Source organism: Lissotriton vulgaris, chromosome 6 (genome assembly GCF_964263255.1).
Source record: "Lissotriton vulgaris chromosome 6, aLisVul1.2, whole genome shotgun sequence".
Lineage (NCBI taxonomy): Eukaryota > Metazoa > Chordata > Amphibia > Caudata > Salamandridae > Lissotriton > Lissotriton vulgaris.
The window spans coordinates 901,090,093-901,110,962 of NC_141694.1; the positions used below are offsets into that span (position 1 = coordinate 901,090,093).

Below are 20,870 nucleotides of genomic sequence, written 5' to 3' on the forward strand. Positions count from 1 at the left end.
GCACATCATCCCCCACGCCCCCACCCCCAAATATGAGCCTGTTTCTACTAAGATAATCATGTTACTGTTGAAGGTGTAAACCAACTGTCTCAACGAGCCCCCGGGGATGATTCACGCTTGGAGTGTGCTGACCTCGTTGGTTCAGGTGTTCGTGGTTGCACCGAGCACTTGTTTGAATTGGGAGATTCTTCAACAGGTTGGGGGTCCTTTAAGTCGGTAGGGGTGGGCCAATGCTTTTACGTTTTGTCAGTGAAATCCCTGGCTCTGACTTATATCCCAACATTCATGTGCGCGACAATGTTAGGCCTGCAAATGAGAAGCGCGGTAAGACACTGCACTGACCATTCAACAAGCCCTTCCGCTGAACCGCCCGCGTGCGTGCCTAACGACAGAAGTTCATCCAATGTCACGTGATATGAATGATTCACACAAGGTGCGTCAGGGCTTCGCGCAATAAGAGCAATCCACACCTTAATATACTTAGCAAAAAATGTCACTTTTATTAAGACAGGCAAAAAAGATAATCCTTCACTTGAACTTGTTACGAGAGAGAGAAACACATTGACAAGTTTTTTCCCCAAACATTTTTCATCATAAATATATATCCAAAACATTCCCAACAATAATTATCAATAAAAAACCCAAATACTGCACAATCCCAACATTTTCTTTCTCTCCTCATTATATTTCCATAACCATCTTTCAGTCTACCCTCCCCCCACCCCCAGATGGAAAGGATAAGCCCGCTCTAGACTATCCAGACCCCCCCAAAAAGCGCCTGAAACCTATAAAACAACGAAAGGATATAAACTGTAACCTGTCTTAACGTGACGAGATTTTTTTTATTTTTTTTATTTTTTATAAAAAATAAATAAATAAATAAAAAATTAAAAAAGAGGGAAGGGTGGGTGGGACAAACAATGCTGCAGGCTCGCCGAAACGTCTTCCCCAGTGATGTCATTCCCACCCACAGACTTCCCCAGATACCCTCCCCTAATCCCGCCCCTTTCCTCGACCTTGACCAATCGCGCTAGATGGATTGTTCTACCGCGCGAACCCTCCCAGGGGGACACCGGCTCGCGCCGAGGTCCCCCTGGGTCCCATTGCGTATCTCAAGTGATGCATGGTAAACATGGCTCTGACACCACACACTGAAGATACCAAAACTGCGCCGAGGGCAGAATGGATTAGAGAACTGCACATCGTCACGTGCTCAGTTTATGCCAGAGGGATGGTGGTGGTTGAAAAGAGAGTCCACTGATGCACCCTGGACTCTGTCAAAGGTAAAGAGGGGAGAGTCTTCATACTGCGTGGCGTCCTCGAGAGCAAGAGAATCATAATAGCCTTTGTATACAGTCCCTGCACTGACTACCCAGACCTGTTTCTTACTGTATGACAGAAAACTGAGATTTGGACAGTCGAATATTATATTAGTAGGAGATTTTAACATGGCGCTGACATCACCAGGCTTGCGTCGCTTAACTCCTGGTAAAAGCGTCTGCCCTTTGCAATTACGAGGGTAGAGCTGCCTGCCTGACAAGACTGCCTTACCATGAGACAGGCCTAGGTCATGGCACACATGCATGACCCATGCTCGCCCATGACCAAAAATCTGTGCCAGGATTCAGATATCTATGCAGCTGGGGCCTTCAGGGCAGGGATGAACGTCCGTCACCATGCAGGGGACTTTTCTATCAAAACAGTTATGTTGGATAATTACTTGAGAAAGCCATCACTATTCAGAGATTTTTGAGGAGTTCAGTGTGTACATTTTGGAACAAGTATGTCTTTTTTGAATTGGAACCAAAATGACTCACTGCGTATTCCACTGAGGATTAATAAGACACTCTTGAATTGTTGCATGGAATGGCTTTGAAGGAGAGCTATATGCCAGCTACGTGTGATATGCTTCATATTTTCACCAGACATCTTCAAGAGTACAGGACAATGGTCTTTCCGCAGATCTGTGATGACTGCTGCCTCCCTTGAGGCGCTATCCTGAATTCTTGAATACGTCAGTCATCCACTCTGATGTAGTAAACATATTGATGAAAATGGGGAAAACCTCTAATGGAGCTTTACACAACCAACCCCCTCTGATCTGCCATCCCGCTTCGACTACCACCACATGAGAATAGAACTGCAATCAATTTTGAACTCTATGTCGAATCCTGGGATTATTTCGAGTGTTTAAGAATTGATAGATGTTCCCTTATAGAAAGAAGAGAGGAGAACACCAATGGCTCATGCACAATTGTTTTGATGTAGTCTGGGATCAGAAACCCATTTCCACTATAACCGTGAGAGACATATCGTAAAGCACTCTGATATCCTTCGGGATCTTGTTCATGCTATATAAAACTTTATAACTAAATATCAGCCACGGTTTGGCTCACCAGTGACAGCAGATTACGGTTGCAAGAAATTTTATCATTTTTTCAGAGATTCATGGTGAGATAGGATAGCCGTAGTGCACAAATCCTGGTGCTGAATGGAACATCTATGCACCTGTACATTGATGGCCCCAAAGAACAGTTATCTATCTGCCTAGATGAACCCTTTTTGCGCTAGCTTTCTATGGAGCATTCCTATTGGGCATGTTAGTGGCTTTGTGAAAGATGATAGTGCTGTTGTCTTTAAATTAGGCAGTATACACTGCAAGGCCAACAGCCTAACCATCTCGAAGCGAAAAAACAAAAATTGATCATCAGGGCAAGGGTAAGTGAATTCCTTGGCAGTTGTGTGTAGACCACTTTTATAACTGTGTCACCTGAGGATTCCCTTCCATCATCTTAATACATGTGGATGCAAGCCCTACTTCCAGTTTACCCAGAATTGCTTGCTAGGTCTAAATAATGCAGGTGCAAAACAGTGCATATCACCCCTCACTCATTAAGAATAGGGGCTGCAACAACAGCTTTGAGAGTGGGTTTATTAGAGTTTCGTACTGAGAGTAGAGTGGCGGGCAATTTTTAGACCTGTCATCTTTGGCATGATATTCCCTAAACATATTGCTTTACTCATCCTATTTACTTAATTTGTGTTTGTTGTATTTAGGACTCTGGGCACTTTACCACTGCTAACCAGTGTTAAAATGCTCATGCCCTCTACCTAAAATGTGTAGTAAAATTGGCCTACACATATTTGGCATTTTTAATTTGCTTCCAAGTCCCAGAGTAAATGGTACTAGATGTTCATAGGGTCTGTAAATATAATGCTACTTATTTACCTGCTGCACTTCTTGTGCCACCCACTACAGTAGCCTTGTAAAACATGTTTCTGGCCTGCCACTGGATCCTGTGATACATTTTTAAACTGCCATTTCGAACATACAAAATAAACCTTTTGCCAGGCCTACACCTTCCTTTATTACTATTTATATCTAACTTCTAAGATATTCCCTGCAACCCCATATGGAAAAGGTGCATGGTACTTAAAAAGGAGGACATGTGGGTTTAAGTTTTACATGTCCTGGTAGGAAAAAACACCAGCCAATTGTCACCCCGACTTCTAGGAGCCTTGACAGGAGAAGGGAAGAACTTTCCAGAACCAGATGCGGAGTAGGACAGGGTGCTCTCTCACATACAAAGGCTGGTACCAGGTATAAATACTGGACCTCTGGAGTAGCGGTGACTAATAGAATATGAAAGTGATGGGGCGTAAAACCAGTGAATGAATCGTAGTGTGAGTGAGGCCAATGTTTATGATGGTAGGGTTTGGAGGGGTTCTTCCCTGAGAAACACTTTGAAAATGGGTGTATTTTGGTGCAATTTTCAGCAATATCACTGTGATAAATGGACAAAAATAGAGATTGTATACTGGCTTCGGCCTATCACCCTCACTCTACCAAGGATGTGGTGTTACGGTCAGAGCTGCCGACTTAGGAACTGGGGGACTAGGTTTAAGTCTCAATGTGACTATCCTGTGATTCTGGGCAAATCACTCAATATCACATGTGCCTATAAAAGTGAATGTAACCTTGCGTAATGTAATTGGTGCTAAATTACTTAGGGTCAAGTTCGCACTGTATCACAACTGCACAAAGGTTAAAAACAAAGCCATAACATAATGAAAGACAAATAGATACCCTTTTTGTGGCTGATTTGTATAAAGGGAAACCAGAAATTATTGATAAATCATGATTACCCCACTTAAATTGTGTGATCTCAGGTAAATATTGTATTTCATCAAAACTTAATTTTCCTCATTATCACGCATGAAAGCATGTTTAAATATGTAAGTTCAGAATATCAATTATATGAAAGGTGTGGCTAAAAAAAGAAAACATTCTATAACTTTCACCGTCCGGTAGGTACATATAAACTAACATGGAACTTAAATGAAAAATACATTAAAAAAATGGTACTCAGTGCATTATCGTACATTATGAAAGTCTATTGGTAAATACACTGGCGAGGTCTGTGTGTAACCAGAGAGACACAAAATTAAATCTTGGTTGGTGCAGTGGAGAACAGGGACTTGCATATTTTTAGTGCTACGAGGTCACAGCCGGAAACAAAAAGGACTGTGAATAAGTAAGTCATTATTTTAAACTTGAATTAAACACAGTATAGGATAGACTGCTACAAAATATGCAAAAGGTTTCAAGATAAAATGGTGCTTTCAAAATTATATTTTAGTAATACTGAGACTGTAGGTAATGCTTTTTTTTACATAACTATCCCTTCAACAGCTCTTCAGGGTAGTAAGCGCTATATAGATACAATTACAATTAAAAGCATGCACGTCACAGGTCAGCTGTTAACTCTTTGCACTACCTCTCAAAAAGAATACATTTTTGCCATCACAACCTTTGAGTGATTCGATCAATTAAAGCCAGTATCGCTTACTTTTGCCCGGCAACAGACAGGCCTGGTGCTGTACAGGCCCGGTGCTGCATCAGAATGTGACGCTTTTAAGCGTAATTTGTGGGCGCTCCCAGAGGACTCCAATTATTGTACAATCAGGCAGGCAGCAGGTCAGCCCGTACTGCTTCAATGCTACCAACTCGCTCATGCACTCAAAACTGTCTGACTACCTGAAGTCCATTTTGGAGAACAGAGCAGGCAGGCCATGGCAGTGGGTGCTTTTCGCATAATTTAAATAGGATGGTAATTGCTTTTAGCAATTACTATCCATATCACATTTAGTTGGAAGGCTTAGCTCCACCGCCCACCCCTAGATACCACCGCTGCTCTGGAAACACATTTAAGGACCCTCCTGGACCTGTGGACATTACAAAAGGACTACAGTCTCCTTCTGCTACCAGAGGGCCCTGCTGTTTGAGGACTACCTTGCTCTCTGAGAAGTAAGACTGCACCTGCTCCCTTCATCCCATGCTAAACTAAATGATTCTAAGTGTCAGTTGTCTGACTTCCTTTCTGAACTACAGGGACCTATCAAGCTCTAGAGGCCTTCTTGCAACTGCCCAGCTGACCAGTTGCACTGGACTTAAAATGTACTCTATTGTTCTAAATTGCTTTGGGATTTTTTGGGGTTGTATTTTTACTTTATTTCTGTTTGTGTGCTACATAAATACTTTACACATTTCCCTTAAGCCTGACTGCTTTTGCACAGGTTAATTTGGTGACTTTTGTGGTTCATCCTGACAAGGATTGTGGTTGTTACCTGAGTGGGACCTCCACCCTCTCAACCAATGCCCCACATTCTTACAGCCTCCAATTGCTGTAAACCTCAAACATGTTTAGATATATACTTGATGTATTGTCATTTTCACTTTCCTCTTGTTTTAGCAGTTTGGTTTAGTGCCCCCCTAACTTGCCTGTTTTCAGAGTAGGCCATACTTTCGTGCGGTGGCTCGCCAATGGAAACTAGAGGGCTGCGGAAGGTCTAAGGATTGGTATAAAATTACAGGTTGAAAGACTAGTGTTGGTGGTCTTTCTCTTCCACCTCTTTGATTGATAATTAGGTAGGGGCTCCGGTGTGAAGGGCAGAAAGCCCTAGATCTGTCTAACCTCCATATGGCTGGCGGCAAAAACATGCTGATTCCTGCTAGAGGGCATTGTTGGACTTCCTTATGAGATAATATGCTTGGCTTGCTTGATGTTCCTGATACTGTAATTGTTTTGTCTAATATAACTCCAACACACTATTGGGGATCAGTTGCTTTTCTATGTCTTTGAACTTGTTAGCGAGGATGCTTAGCACATCATTTGCAAAGCTGATATTAGCAACAGTGGTGCATCCCTCACTGGATGTCAAGAGGAGTGTAGTCAATCCATTGTAATAGAGTTCATCTCGCCCACTAGACTTGGATATCTCTATTGACTAGTTGGTTTAATTTGCCCAATCTTTTCTGCTGTAGATGGCGTTTGAACATGTTTGTTCTTGTGTGGAGATAATATTGCCTATTGTTTTTGCGAACCTTGCTACTCGCAATTTGTCATGATTAATAACTTGCATACAATATTTCACTGGTTATGAGCTAAGTTGTAGAATGGCCAGATGGGTATCAGGGGACATGTTGCACATGCCCTTTACACTGTGTCAACTACATCGGGCCATATTACTATGCTCTGGAGGTGTAACTGGCATGTGGGCTATTTTTCTGCACCCCTTGGACACTTTAGTATTACAGAAGGGCTGCAGACGCTTGTGTGGCACCTTCTTTAATATAGATAGTGCTGGCACTATCCTAAAATGGCATTGTGTTATTTGCGTGTGGGAGTGGCCACGTGCAAATGAGGGAAACTGTTTGCCTCTGCACCTGGACGCAAGCACAGGGACAAGGAGGGTTTCGGGAGGCGCACTGACTGTGTGTCACAGAGAGGTGGGGCACAGTTAGGGAGCCTCCCAAGGGCAACTAATGGAAGGGAGGAAGGGGGGGTCCCATTCACCCCAGGCATTCCCTGACAGAGCAAGTTGGAAAAACAGGTAGGCAATTGCTACTCTCAGTTTCAAACCTGTTCTAGTTATAGTCCATGCATTATCTTTGAGGAATCCTGAGTTATCTGTGTGAACTAAAGAAACCTCACACATAAAGCACAAGCGCCCCGGTCTTCTCTGAGCCAGAACGTCCCATTATGACATGGCCCCTGGTAGTCCATGGTCCAACGAGGTAATCTGAGAAATGATTGCGTGCAACTGGCCCCCAAAATAATAGGAATATGGGCCATATGTATCAAACTCCCCTTTTGCGATTCTCAATTAGCAATTTTTCGCGAATCGCAAGTTGAGAATCGCAAAACAGTATGTAATTAAAAAATCGCAATAAAATAGCGATTCCTAAAAATCGCTATTTTCATTGTGAGATTTCAAATAGCGATTCCTTATTCCCAAAAAAAACGCAATTTTGCGAATTTCGCAAATTAGAGAATCGGAAACTCAGGTGCAGCTTGATGACATCACAACCAGGAAGTGTGACTACCCATGCTGCACCTAAGTTTCTGAAGCACAGTGAGAGAGAAGGAGTGGAGGTGAGGGAACACTGCAGTGCAACAAACAATGGCGGATACGGCCAGCAATGACAAACAGCAGCAGGGGGAAACACAGAGGAAAAGAAAAGAAATATTTTCTGAAACTGAGCTGGAGGTCCTGATCCTGGAAATGGTGATAAGCCACGAGCACCTCTTCGGAAAAAAGTCCCTGCGGGTGCCTGAGACACGCAAGCGGAGGATTTGGGCTGATATCCTGCGCAAAGTAAACGCAGTTGGCATCACCCACAGAAGCATGGAAGATCTTAGGAAGTGCTGGTACGATATGCGCCAGCGCTCCAAGGAGAAGGTGGCTGCCAGGTTGGAGCAGGCCAAGAATACTAGTGCTGGGACCTCCACTGCCTCTGACTCCACACCACTAGAGGAACTGGTTGAGGGGACCCTGCTTCCAGAGAGTGTAATGGGCGTGGCCGACCTGGACAGCTTCGACCCCCCCCCCGGTACTAAGACAAAGTAAGAAGCATGGTATCACACCCCTGATACCCCCAACTACCCCCACACACCCAGGAGCGACCCAGGGGCAGAACAAAACAAAAACTCCAGTGTAGGTACACAAGTACACGCAGCAATGCATTATGGGAGAGGTAGTCACATGCACATTACAGTGGTGCATTTACACCCAGCCAGTCCCTAACAGCATGTGTGCATCAGGAAAGGCAAAATACAGACAGACAGGACTCATGTAATTTGATTTAAATGTACTTTATTCGATAAAAACATTTTATCATAAAAGTCTGTACATCCCTGTACAATCGTAATTAGAATTCCATCTATCCATTGTACATACAGCATACATAAACCATTTAAAAAACAGATTAAAAAAATATATATACAATAAAACATGTAGAAAATCTCATAGAAATGTTATAAAGTATAAAACCTTTATCAGTCCACAGCCAGAATTTTAGACCCATGTAATTACAAACCGTGAAATTTAATGCAAGACAAGTGCAAGTCAGGACAGAAAATTAATGTGTTTTTTTACGTCCACAGCACCCTCAGAAACACAGGAAACAGTCAGTGGAGGAGAGGACGAATCCCCTAACCCTGAGGGAACAGGGCAAGAGGAGGAAACGGAGGAGGAGGAGGAGGACAGCCCAGTAATCCCTCCAAAACGCCGCAGGCGGATTGTAGTGCCACCACTGCCCCATTGGAGGATGAAGGCCAGGACAGCGAGGGCGATGTCCAACCAGTGCTAGCACAGCCAGAGCCACAACACCGTGCTCGAGCACATGCAGATCCGATCCCGCCAGTTCCATCCAGGCGCAGGGCACGTGCATCCACCAGTGCATCAGCCCCAGGAGAGGACACAGTCTTCGGCGGGCTGGAGGGTCACACGTTGGAAGTACAGCGCCTTCAGGCAAAACACATCAAGTCATAACAGAGGCAAATCAGGGTTGGCTTCATCGGCATGATGGGTGCCTTGGAGGCACTCTGTGCCGAACTAAAGTCAGATCGTGCTGCTAAGCGCAGGGAGATGCAGCGCCTAGATCTCTACACCCGGGCGGTTAACCGCCTGTCCTCAGCAACAAATGTGCTGTCAAGGCACAGCATCTACATGCAGCGTGAGGTGGCACACAACAGCCAGACTTGGCAAGGGCCCTGGTACAGGTCACATCTGCTGTGGATGAGCTGCGGGCAGCTCGCACTACTGGCCCAGGAGTCCTCACTCCAACAGATGAGGACGCACAATATGGCAGGAGCAGTATCACCCCATGCCCCCCCGATAGGCGCTGTAGTGGGCATTATAGTAGGGCTACTGGGACAGGTGAGGAGAGCACTCTGCACCCCCAGCCAGGGGCTCCGACCCGACAGCGCCGCATTTGAGGTGCACTAACTTTGACTAGGAGATGGGTGCATCAACCCAGTTTACATTGACGCTTTCTCATGATTGTACAATCCCACTGTGATACTAACATGTGCTGGGCATTAGACAAAACATTGTGTGGTACACAGGCTGTGTGCCGTCATTTATCCTGAAGTTAAGGAAATAAAACACAGCCTCACAACTGATGTTTAGCATTGTGTCATATTTTCTTACCTAGAAATAGTTGCGTGTAATTTCATCTCGCCTCTGGCGCTCAGCAGCTGCATCAATTACACCGGCTGGCATGCATCCTGGCCCTGGTCCCTCCTCATCTTATGAATCCGATTCACTGAGCTCCACTGGTGGGCCTTTCCTGGTGGCAATGTTGTGCAGCATGGCACATGCTACCACTATCTTGCAACAGGTCTGGGAGCTGTATTGTAGTGCCCCTCCACTCTTATGTAGGCATCTGAATCTGCTCTTGAGTATCCCGAAGGTCCGCTCAACGGTATATCTGGTTGCTATGTGGGCACTGTTGTACCTCCGCTCCCCAGCATTGGCAGGATTCAGGTAGGGAGTCAGTATGAAATCACGGACCGCATACCCACTGTCACCCGTGGGGTGGGAGGAATATGGTTAAACACTGTCCTGCCAATGCTATCCTTTACTAGTGTGCGCTTTGTACAAATGCAATTACCTATTAGGTATCCCTCACCAAACTCCGGTTTATCCCACTGTGGCGAAAGATGAAAGCGTTGTACGTGCTGCCTGGGTATTTAGCAACAATGTCGGCAATGATGTGCTTGGCATTACACACCACCTGTATGTTCAGGGAATGGTAGGATTTGCAATTCCTGAACACATACTCGTTCTGGGAGGGGGGGATATAGCAACATGTGTCCCATCTATGCATCCAATGACGTAGGGAAATTGTGCAATTTGATAGAACTCCTGCTTGGTCTGGTCTAGTGCCTGTTGTGTGCTGGGGAAGTGGATGTGGTGATGCAGCCTCTGTACCATGGCATCAAGGAACACGTGGAAATAGCGCGACAATGCACTCTGTGAGACCCCTTTTGCTGAGGCTATCACCCCCTGGAAGCTACCAGATGCCAAGAGGTGCAGTGAGCACAGGACCTGGATGTGGGTGGGGATGGTGTGTGTCCTGCGTGTGGGGTGTTCAAGTATAGGTTTGAGCTCCACAATTAATTCAAGAATGCTCTCTTCATCCAGCCTGTACTTTATATGGATCTCCTCCTCAGTCCGCTGGAACAGGGTCGTGCGCGCGCGAAAGATCCTTTCCTGACGTCTCCTCCTCTGTGCAGCAGCTCTGAGTCGCAGCCTCCTGGCTAGCACATACAGCCCAGTCATTGTGGAAAAATCTGTTTGTAGGAGAATAGGGTCTACTTTCCTATGGTCACACCACTTTTTAGGTTTTGCCTCGCCAAAAAGATGCGCTCTGCGCATCTTTTTCGCGCAGGCGAAAACCTGATGAGAACTGTAGTGTGCTTTGGGTCGGCCCTCGTCATTCATTGGCTGGCTCCGTAAATGGAGCCTAGCCATTGGACGAGGGGCCTGTCCGTCAATGCCGGACCAGACACGGGGGCGTTCCCGACATTCTTTGGCTTTTGCCGACGTCACGCGACGTCAGGCGAAAGCCGGGAACGCCCCCGAATCTGTTCCGGCATTGCCGGCACTTCTGCGTCTCTCCTCCCCCGTTTCCCGCCCCGTGACTGGCCGGCCGGCCAATCCTAGCACGGCCGGCCGGAAGTGCCCGCCCCCGGCAGCCCGGGGGAAGAAGGAAGACGGCAAAAAGTATGGCGGCGCCCGCGGGGCTCCCGTGGCCTGGAGGGAACCCCGGGAGATGCGGAGGACGTTGCCTCAGATCCCTCTGATGTGCCGTTCCAGTCTTTCTGTTCTACACTGGTGGGGGCTGCTCTTTACTCCTTGTCTGTGTCTGGCTCAGCCCATGCGACTAGGGCCTAAATGAACCCGAAGCTTATCCACCGCCCTAGGTAAGTACAGAATGGGGGGTGGGGCAGCAGTAGTCTGGCACCCTTCCCAACCCCCAGAGCGATCCGTGACCCCATGGAAGCACTCCCAACCCCCACCTCTCTAGAGCGGGCAGGGCTGAGCTAATAATCCCCAGGCTGTCTCCTGCCTGCAGCCAGCGCACTGTATTTTTCAGCCAGACCTCTCTTGGGCAAATGTCTCCCCTTGAAGCCAGACACATCTGCCCAGCCTCGCCTCCATTTTAATTAGAGACTGGAATGGGGGCGCTGACCCAGCAGGTCTCTTACTGTGCTCAGTCTGTGAATCCTCCCTTTCCATTCCGTGTGCAGAGAGCATCGCCCCTCCCCACCTGCCGTGGAGCCCCGGCTTGGTTACTGTGCAGCTGGAAAGGTGTGTGTGGCTGGCATTCCCTTTGTCTGTGGTCGCTGACATGGCAACTTCCTTAGCACTACCGCAAATGTCTGATAGCTAAATTTAAAATGTAAAATCTGCCAACTCCGCTAGCTGTCTTCTTAGGGTTTTACAGTTTTTGAAAGGTATATATACTGGAAGTTTGTTTTAGATGTAATGTACGACGTGACCTGTGTGCATATCCGACCGAGTTTGCAGTTTGTGCAGACGTGTCTGACTTTTGAAGGAAACGGTATCCCGTTATTCAGTTGTTTTGGGTTACAGAAGATATCACACGTGCAAATACCATTGGGTGTGATGATTATTTTTTTTACTTTCACGATAACGTTCCAATTATTTGTTAGTCTGTGTACGTACTTGTAGATATCTATATGTCTGTGACTCATTACATCCTTTGGATCTGGATTTTTGCTCTGGCGTTTTCTTACGATCCTTCATCATATATATAATTGTACTAAATGGAGTTTGCTCCTTTTGGAGAAGGGCTGTCACCTTACAGCATTTATTTATGTTATGGTCTACCCAGCCCCCTTGTGTTTGGTTTACTAACATTTGTTGAAACCACAAAAACAATTTAAAAGTGATCCCCTTGAATCTGGATTTATGATTATTCTTTGACCTCTTCTTGTTGCCTGCAATGGGTATTTTGTTAGGGTTACCAAAGTTCCTATTTGCAGAATTCTAATCTTTTATTATATAGGCGTAATCTTGCGTGTTTCCTTATTATATGCCCTTCACATACTAGGCAGTTTTCAAATTTACTATGCATGCCACGCATTTGACTGGTTTCAATGTGAAACTGGAAATGCTACCTCATGAGTGCATGTTCTTTGAGAGTACAAGTTGGTGCTGACCATGGGCGTGCTCTTTTCTTGAGTTAATTTTAACTCTGCTTTCCTCTAAAGTTTGCAGTCCAGTTGGGGGATGTTGGCGAGTCCTCCCGCCTCCGAAATTTAAGTCCGACAAAGGTTCAGCTTTCAACATGAAAAATACAGGAAGTTTGCGAGGGAAACTTCGCAGAGTCCTACATTTCAATTGCATTTTTCATAGTTATGTGTAGGAAGCTCTGTTTCCTTCTAAACTTGGTGTGTTGATTTAGATCTTCAGTGGAGGAGATTAGCAGATAAATATGGTGTGCTGATTTAGGTATTCAGTGGTGGGGATTAGCAGAGTCCTTTTTAAAAATTATTTTCTCAAGGAATCGTTAAAGGAGTAAAGTGAACGTGTTTTTATTGAAGTTTAGAAAAGAAGTTACAGGTGCCTCAAGATATTGGACTCACAGATAAGGTTGATGTTAGAAATGCACTTGAACGTTAAGAGCTAATGTACCATGTTATTCAAGCGCAGCTTTTACATGTGTTAAGCACTGGTGAATTGTAGATACATGAAGATGACCTTGCTTTTGCCGACAATTTTAGTAAATAGAGAACAATGTTTAAAGAGTCGTTCTCAAAGCTTCTTGTTCTAAAAAGAGAGGAGGATGAAGTGAGGAAAAGAGTGAGTGAAGTGCTGCTGAAGATGAAGGATGCTCCAGGGTAACCACGCACTATACAAAACTGTTTTAATAATAATAATAATAATAATAAATATATCTTTCGCTTTTTAATAATTGTCTATCAAGTTATGTCAGTTGTTTGGATGGCTCAAAGAGGACGTGTTATTTTGAGAGGACCCTTAATTGGGAGAGAAAATACATTTTTAATCTGGTTCTTATCATATGTTTATCCCCTTTGATGTCATTCAGTAGCAGCTCTCAAGGAAATTGTCATTACCGTTATTACATTTATTTATGTTAAAAAAAACATAAATAAAAATAATGTCAAGAGCAATGCCAATAGCTCTAACTTTAACAAAGGCAAAACCATTGCATTGTAAATGCTTGTTGCTTTTTGCTTCACTGGTTTTTGACTTAATGTGGCTGTGGGCCTGCTAATCAGACCCACAGCTCTGCTGTTCTCTCTCTAAATTCACAACCATGTACTTTAGGTACATCACCAATTGGGTATTGGGTCATCTTGTCAGCCCCCCTGTACAGTGTACTATAGGTACCCAGGGCATAGGTGCATCCAAGGCCTACCAGGGGCTGCAGCATATCTTTTGCCACCCCTGGCTGGCTATCCAAAATGACTCAACTGGCTGATCACTCAGCTGGGGCAAGGTGGTGTAATGACCCCTTGCTTAGATGTAGTATACCTATGTCTAAACCTATATCTGGACACATATACACCTATAAGTCACTCCTATGGCAGGCCTTAACAATCCTGGAGGCCGAGTGCTTGGTTTTATGTGAGATGGTGCTTTAGCATGAGCTGAGCCTGTCTGCAGCTTTCGGAACCATGTCCTTTAGCTGTTCTGGGATATTGCCATACCATATACTCTTAAGTGCATTATGAACCTCGCAGTACACAGCTAACTTTGGTTTGGCTTTATCAAAACATGTTGTGTAAGGTGTCATACGCTTTGGAATACTACCCCCTCGCCAGTCCTGGTGACGGGGGTAGCATTCCATCCTTCTAGAGGGAGAAGACATGTTACTTTCCTTAAACGCGGTTAAATCTAACCAGAGCCTCAGCATCACAAAATGGATGCTGCTGCCACAGACACAAGTCTGGCCTCCTGCTGCTGACCGAAACTCCGGCAGGGGAGGCCTGGACAAAAGGTTTCCTGTCACAGGGAGGTGTTACACCACCCCAGACAGGAGATAGTGGATTGGGGCAGGGAGGGCTGAATGAAAGTAGACACTGCCTGGGGCACACAAGGTGTCTCATGCAAAGTCCAGTTCAAACCGGTGCTGGGCACTCCAGCCCCAGCTCTGGCGTGAAACTAGACAAAGGGAAAGGGTTGTAACCACCCCCTTCCTGGATCCCACCCATAGGAGGGACCTAGCAGGTGATCCAGCCCCTTGATTTGGAATAAAGGTAGGAGCTGTGCCATGGCACATCAGATAATCCTGACTGAAACTTTGATACGAAACTCTGGACATCCTACTCCATGTAGAAGACTGAAGAATCTCCCTTGTGGTCAAGGAGTGGCCACCGGGTGCAAGCAGGCACCATCAGCGCTCTATGGTTTTCTTTGCTGTTGCTCCTGCCGGAGCTCGAACAACAGAGACCAACAAAAACTGGACTCCCAGACTTCCAACAGCCCGATCCACAGTCCTAGCAAAGCTGAGACCCGTGGAGGCGACGTGAGACGTGGGACCGGCCATCTTGGAAAGCCAGCAAGGTGCTGCCTGTGCAGCTCCCAAGACACCCTCGAGGCTGTGCTTTGGGGATTAAAAAGCCCCAGCCCTGAGCAGCCTGTGCACCGAAGATCATCTCTCCATACTCACCGAGTGCTGCGTGGGGCTCTTTTGCACTTTTCCTGCTCGACGCATTGTCCGGTCACTTGCCCGTTGGCTAGTGGCCTCTGAGACAATGAACATTCAAATTTAAACTGCTGGTCTGGTTGCTCCAGACTGGCCCTAGCTCCCCTGAAAAGGAGCCACCGATCTGACCTTGCTGGTCCGATCCAGAAGCCATCTTTGAGTCCTGCGTGGGTTGCATTTGCCAAGGCCTGTTGACTCCGATTCGAGAACCGACACCGCCGACAGCGAGAGCCTTTGTGGGACAGCCCTTGTTCAACTCCTGGTTGTCCTCAATACTTCCTGGTCCATGTGGCAGCGGAGACAAACTACTCGACAGCACCTGATCGCAACCCGACAATGCCTGGTTCCGTCCTGGTTCCATCCTGGTCACTGGCTAGTGACCTAGACTCTGTCCCCTCTGCTTTGAGGTACTCTACATCTTTGATCCACCCTTGGATCGAACCGGACTCTTCTCTCCTGGTCACCTGCAGCATCTTTTCCTCCATGCTCCATAGAACTCCACGAAGAAACCCGACCCACTTTGGCACCTATGCACCCGCTTCCTGTGGGTGAGGTAACAAGGGTACTCCGGTGCCCCTGTAGTGATTTACATCCCTAGTGTCCTAGTTTTAAGTGGCTAAGTTCTAGTCCAGTCGGAAGACTCCCAAACCTATAACTTTCTGATTTTTACGCACCATTGACTTGTATGGTAAAAGGGGTTGCCTATAGACACTGCACCCGCATCCTGTGGGCCTCCTATGTCCTAACCTTTGTTAGTCCAGTGTAGGTCCAGCGATTCCCAAGGCCCTAGGCCTTACCATTGTTCGTGACGTGGTACTTATACCACTTTTTTTATATATGGTTTGAGTGGCCACCCGGCCTATCCATAATTGTGCATCTTATTGTATGTTATATTAAGTTCTTTGTTTAACGCTTGTGCTTCTGTGCTCATAAAGAGTATAGGGGATTATTCTAGAAATAAATACATATATTTTATAATATATAACTTGTGTAGTGTCCTTTCATTAGATATTAAAAGGATTGCATATGGTAAAACAGCTGGCTTCACATGCCCTCTTGAATTTAGCCTAAGACTGCTTTTGGCCATGCCACCCCTAGGATAGCTGGTCTATAAGGTTGACTTACAACACATCACCATAAGGGTCGTTTGGACTGGTGCAAGGTGCTCACTAGAATTAGTGATCCTCATATACCAGGCCAACTTCTCACATTGGTGTGCAGCGGTTGGTATTTGAGCTTGCTGTTTGTTGTACCAATTGTAATGTTTGACAATATCATTTGAAAGATCACATCAAGTACCTTAGGTACATATAAACAAAGCTTTACATACTTAAGTTCTACTGAACTTAGTCGTTGTAGACCAAAGGGCTTAGCACACCCTGACTACAACCTCTAGAGAGGTTCATGTAGGTAAACACATAGTGTAGGTAGGTGCACCACCTTCACCTCACTAGTCATGGCTGGCACATGTGAACAATCCAGTTCTCTACATGTGAGTGACCCTCCCAAGGCACCATCCAGTTATGAAAAACTCAGCTTCAGAGAATTGAGTGCCTTGTGCATCTCAAGAGGACTGAGAAGGGGTCATAACCCCACAATCCCCATCCTGATACATATCCTGGAGACAGCTGATATTGGGAAGGCTGAAGAAGTCCTCCCAGTTAATACAGGAGAAGGGGACCCCAGAGAAGATGACACCATCACTCCAGAAGATGAGGAGGAAGATGGGGATGAGTCAGATGATCAGGGGAAAGGCCAAGTTCAGGTCAGAAGACTTAGCAGGGCCAATGTAAGCCTACATGGGGATGGAGAGGTAATATCCCTTACCAGACCTAATAGTAGACTTCTCCCTGGCAATAGAAGGGATAGATCTCCTTTAAGGGAGTCTAACCAGTCTAATGCCTCAAGGGGATCTCAAAGGGGAATGACTTCCCCCCAGAGAAGAGAACATGAGGCTAGGATGAGAGCTGTCCAACTTCAGATTGAGAAGGAAGAGGTAGCCCTGGCCCAAGCTAAACTTGCTTTAGCAAGGGAGCAGAGATTAAGTGGATTAGATTCCACTGGTGGCAGCAGTATCCCTAAGGATAAAGACAGGTCCTATGATCATAGAAACCTGAGTAAGATTGTGCCCCCCTACAGAGATGGGGATGACATCCACAAATGGATAACTGCTCTTGAGAGAGCCTGCATGGTACCGCAGGTTCCTCAAGACCAGTGGGCAACAATCTTGTGGCTCTCCTTTTCAGAAAAAGGGAGAGACAAGCTCCTCACTGTTAGACCTGAGGATACTAAGAACTACACTGTCCTGAAGAGTGCTCTTATTGAGGGTTTTGGCCTAACCACTGAACAATACAGGTTGTTGTTCAGAGACTCCCAAAAATCTCAGACTCAGGAGTGGACTGATTTTGTTGATTGTGCCACTAAGGCTCTGGGAGGTTGGCTGCTTGGTAGCAAAGTTAAGGACTATACATGATTGTATAATTTGTTCATGAGAGAACAAATCCTTAATAACTGTCAGAACCAGTTGTTGCACCAACACCTGATTGACTCAGATCTGGCCTCTCCCCAAGAATTGGGAAAGAAGGCAGACAAATGGGTCAGAACCAGGGTTAAGCAGAAATCCCAGAACCAAGGTGGTGATCAAAAAAAGGCAGACCAGAAGGGTGGAGATCAGAAACAAAAAGACCAGAAGTCTTCTTCAGGTCCCCAAAATAATACTAATGAGGGGGGGGGGGTCCCAAACTGGAAAGAAAAAGAGAAGAATAATGGCCCAAAGAAACCTTGGTGTAATTACAGTAAGTCAGTTTCTCACTGGTTTAGTGAGTGCACTAAGAAAGGTGGAGCCCCTGCCACTGCAGCCCCTAAGGCAACTGCACCCCCTAGTACAGTCAGCAGTGGTAGCCCCCAGCCTAAAGGGTTAGTGGCATTAACCATGGGTACTGAGATGGAGTCTGGCTTAGTCAGGATTCCTACTCAGGCAGTCTTGATCTGTGATGGGGACATGGATATGTCCACTACTATGTGTCCCAATACTTTGGGCAAGAACAGGCAGACGCCTTTGATTAATGGTAAAGTGGCTCAGGCCTACAGGGACACATGTGCCAGTGTCACTATGGTGACACCTAACTTTGTGGACCCTGGACAGCTTGTACTGGGTGATAATTACCTGGTGACCAATGCTAGCAATGTCACTACTCCCCATAGTGTGGCAATTGTTAACTTCTCCTGGGGAGGGGTAACTGGCCTCAAGAGAGTTGTGGTAAGTGCAGACCTCCCAGTTGACTGTCTTTTGGGCAATGATCTAGAGGACTCCATGTGGTCAGAAGTGGAGTACAGGACTCATGCAGAGATGCTAGGTATTTCAGCACATATCCTTGCTGTGACAAGGTCACAGGCCAAAAAGGGCTTACCTGAACCTGTGCTGGATATTGTAACAATAGACCAGACACAACCCAAGAGAAAGAGCAAGAGGGTAAAGGCAGTGCCTTCCCACTTGCCCCAGGTTGAGGATCAGCCCTCACAGGAGGCTGGTTCTGTGATCCAAGAGGAGACAGTCCTGGGAGAGCTTGAACCTGATCAGGTTGAGTTTCTGGGGACAGGGGGACCCTCAAGGGCAGATCTGGGGCAGGCTCAGTTAACTTCTCCTTCTCTTGAACCCCTCAGACAGCAGGCTGCTGCTGAGGCTGCTGGGAATGCTCAAGGTACCCATAAAGTGTATTGGGATGATGGGCGCCTTTATTCAGAGGCTAGAGACCCCAATCCTGGTGCTTCCAGGAGGTTGTTATGTTATGTTATGTTAAATGGCACTTTTTGAGCGCACTGACACCCGAAGGTTTCCTGGCGCTTGCTGGAGGGACGTATGAAAGAAAAACGAGGAGAGGATTACCCAGAAAGAGTAAACAGGAAAGTTTTAAGGAGTTTCCTGAACTGGAAAAGGGAGGCACTAGATTTAATGGCCTGGGGGAGGGGATTCCAGAATTTAGGGGCGAGAGAAGCAAAACGGCGACCCCCAAATTTATTGATTTTGAATTTGGGAGTGACAAGCAGGTGATGATGAGTTGACCGGAGGGAACGTGCAGGTCGATACAAAGTGACCAAGGATTTCAAAAAAGCAGGACAAGGGCAGTGAAGGGATTTAAATACCATGCAGCCCATCTTGAAGGCTGCCCTCTCCTCCACTGGCAGCCAATGGAGCTTGCGGAGCAAGTGCTTCGCAGATTGCCACCTAGGGATGTTAAAGATGAGGCGGGCTGCCTGATTCTGCACGACCTGAAGACGGTGCAGAAGAAATGGTGGGAGTGCATGGTAAAGGGAATTGGAAAAATCAAGGCGCGATAGGACAAGGGACCTGACGACCTGACACAGAGCCGCATGTGGGAGTAGGTGCCTGATCCTCCGGATCTTTTGAAGTTGGAACATGCACGAAGAGATTGTGGCACCCACTTGAGCTTTAAGTGACAGCTCCGCGTCGATCGTCACCCCCAAGCTCCTAACTGCCTTGAGTGGTGTAGGAGGGGGACCAAAGTCAAGGGGCCAGAACTGCGGTCCCCAATATGCAGCACTTGAGCCAGGGAGGAGCAGCTCAGTCTTTCCAGGGTTAAGTTTTAACTGGTTTTGATTCATCCATTGTTGGATGTGAGTCATAACGGCGTGAAAGTTGGTAACCGCCTGTGGAGAGTCAAGTGGAAATACGAGCTGCAAGTCATCTGCATAATTGAAGACTGTGACGTCCCAATTATGGAGAGAACAAATTAAAGGGCAGAGGTAAAGATTAAATAATAAAGGGGAAAGTGAAGAGCCTTGGGGGACTCCGCAAGTGGTGGAAGATTTTGACGCGGTGAAGAGACCTAGACGTACAGCTTGTGACCTGCCTGTAAGGAACGACTCAACCCACCTAAGAGCAGAACCCTGAATGCCGGCCTGTCCGACACGGTGGAGAAGGATGTCATGATCCACTGTGTCGAACGCGGCAGACAGGTCCAGAAGAACAAGGGCCTATGGTCTCTTAGCATCTGCATTCCCTCTCAGAGTATCCATGACTGCCAAAATAACAGCTTCCGTTGAATGGGCCGGCCTATAGCCGGCCTGATTGGGCTCAAGGAAGCAAGAACTCTCGATGAAGTTGGAAAAACACCGGGTGACATGGGCTTCGAGGAGTTTTGACAAATAAGGCAACAGGGATATTGGTCGATAGTTAGAGGGTTCAGCAGGATCCGCCCCTGGTTTTTTCAAGAGCGGCACGAGAATTGCTTCCTTAAAGGAGCTGGGAACTGTGCCAGAGATAAGGGATGCATTCAAGAAAGGTAGTATGCATTCTGACAGCTTAAGGCAGATGTCCCGCAGTACCGAGGGAGGACAGTGGTCATTCGGTGAACCCGATCTTACACGGGTGGCTAATTTCGCTAAGGTAGGGAAGTCTAGGGTAGGGAGCAGAGTGAGGGATAGAGGGTTATCCAGGGAAGCGTCGAGGAGTGATGACGGCTGTGAGGCAGGGATAATGGAGTCTTTTATTTTAATCTTCTCGATAAAGAAAAGATTAAGGGCCTCACAGGTTTCCTTAGTCGGGGTTAGGGCTGGGAGAGTCCTGTCGTCAGTAGTCAACTCATTCATAATCCTGAACACCTCTCGAGATTTATTAGTAGCTGAGAGAATTCTGTCGGAGATATGCTCCGATTTAGCTGAGAGAATAGCTAGTTTATATTCTCTGCGGGCTGTTACATATCTCTGTCTAGATGAGTTGGAGTAATCCCGCCTCCATGTACGTTCCAGTTGACGAACCTCAAGTTTTAATTGCTTGAGGTTGTCAGAGAACCACCAGTTG

The 20,870-nt window shown here is 46.4% G+C and overlaps 1 pseudogene; it reads left to right on the forward strand.

The window, feature by feature from the left end:
- Positions 1-16,973: 16,973 nt before the first annotated feature.
- On the forward strand, positions 16,974-18,849 carry LOC147708134 (uncharacterized; annotated as a pseudogene).
- Positions 18,850-20,870: the final 2,021 nt, after the last annotated feature.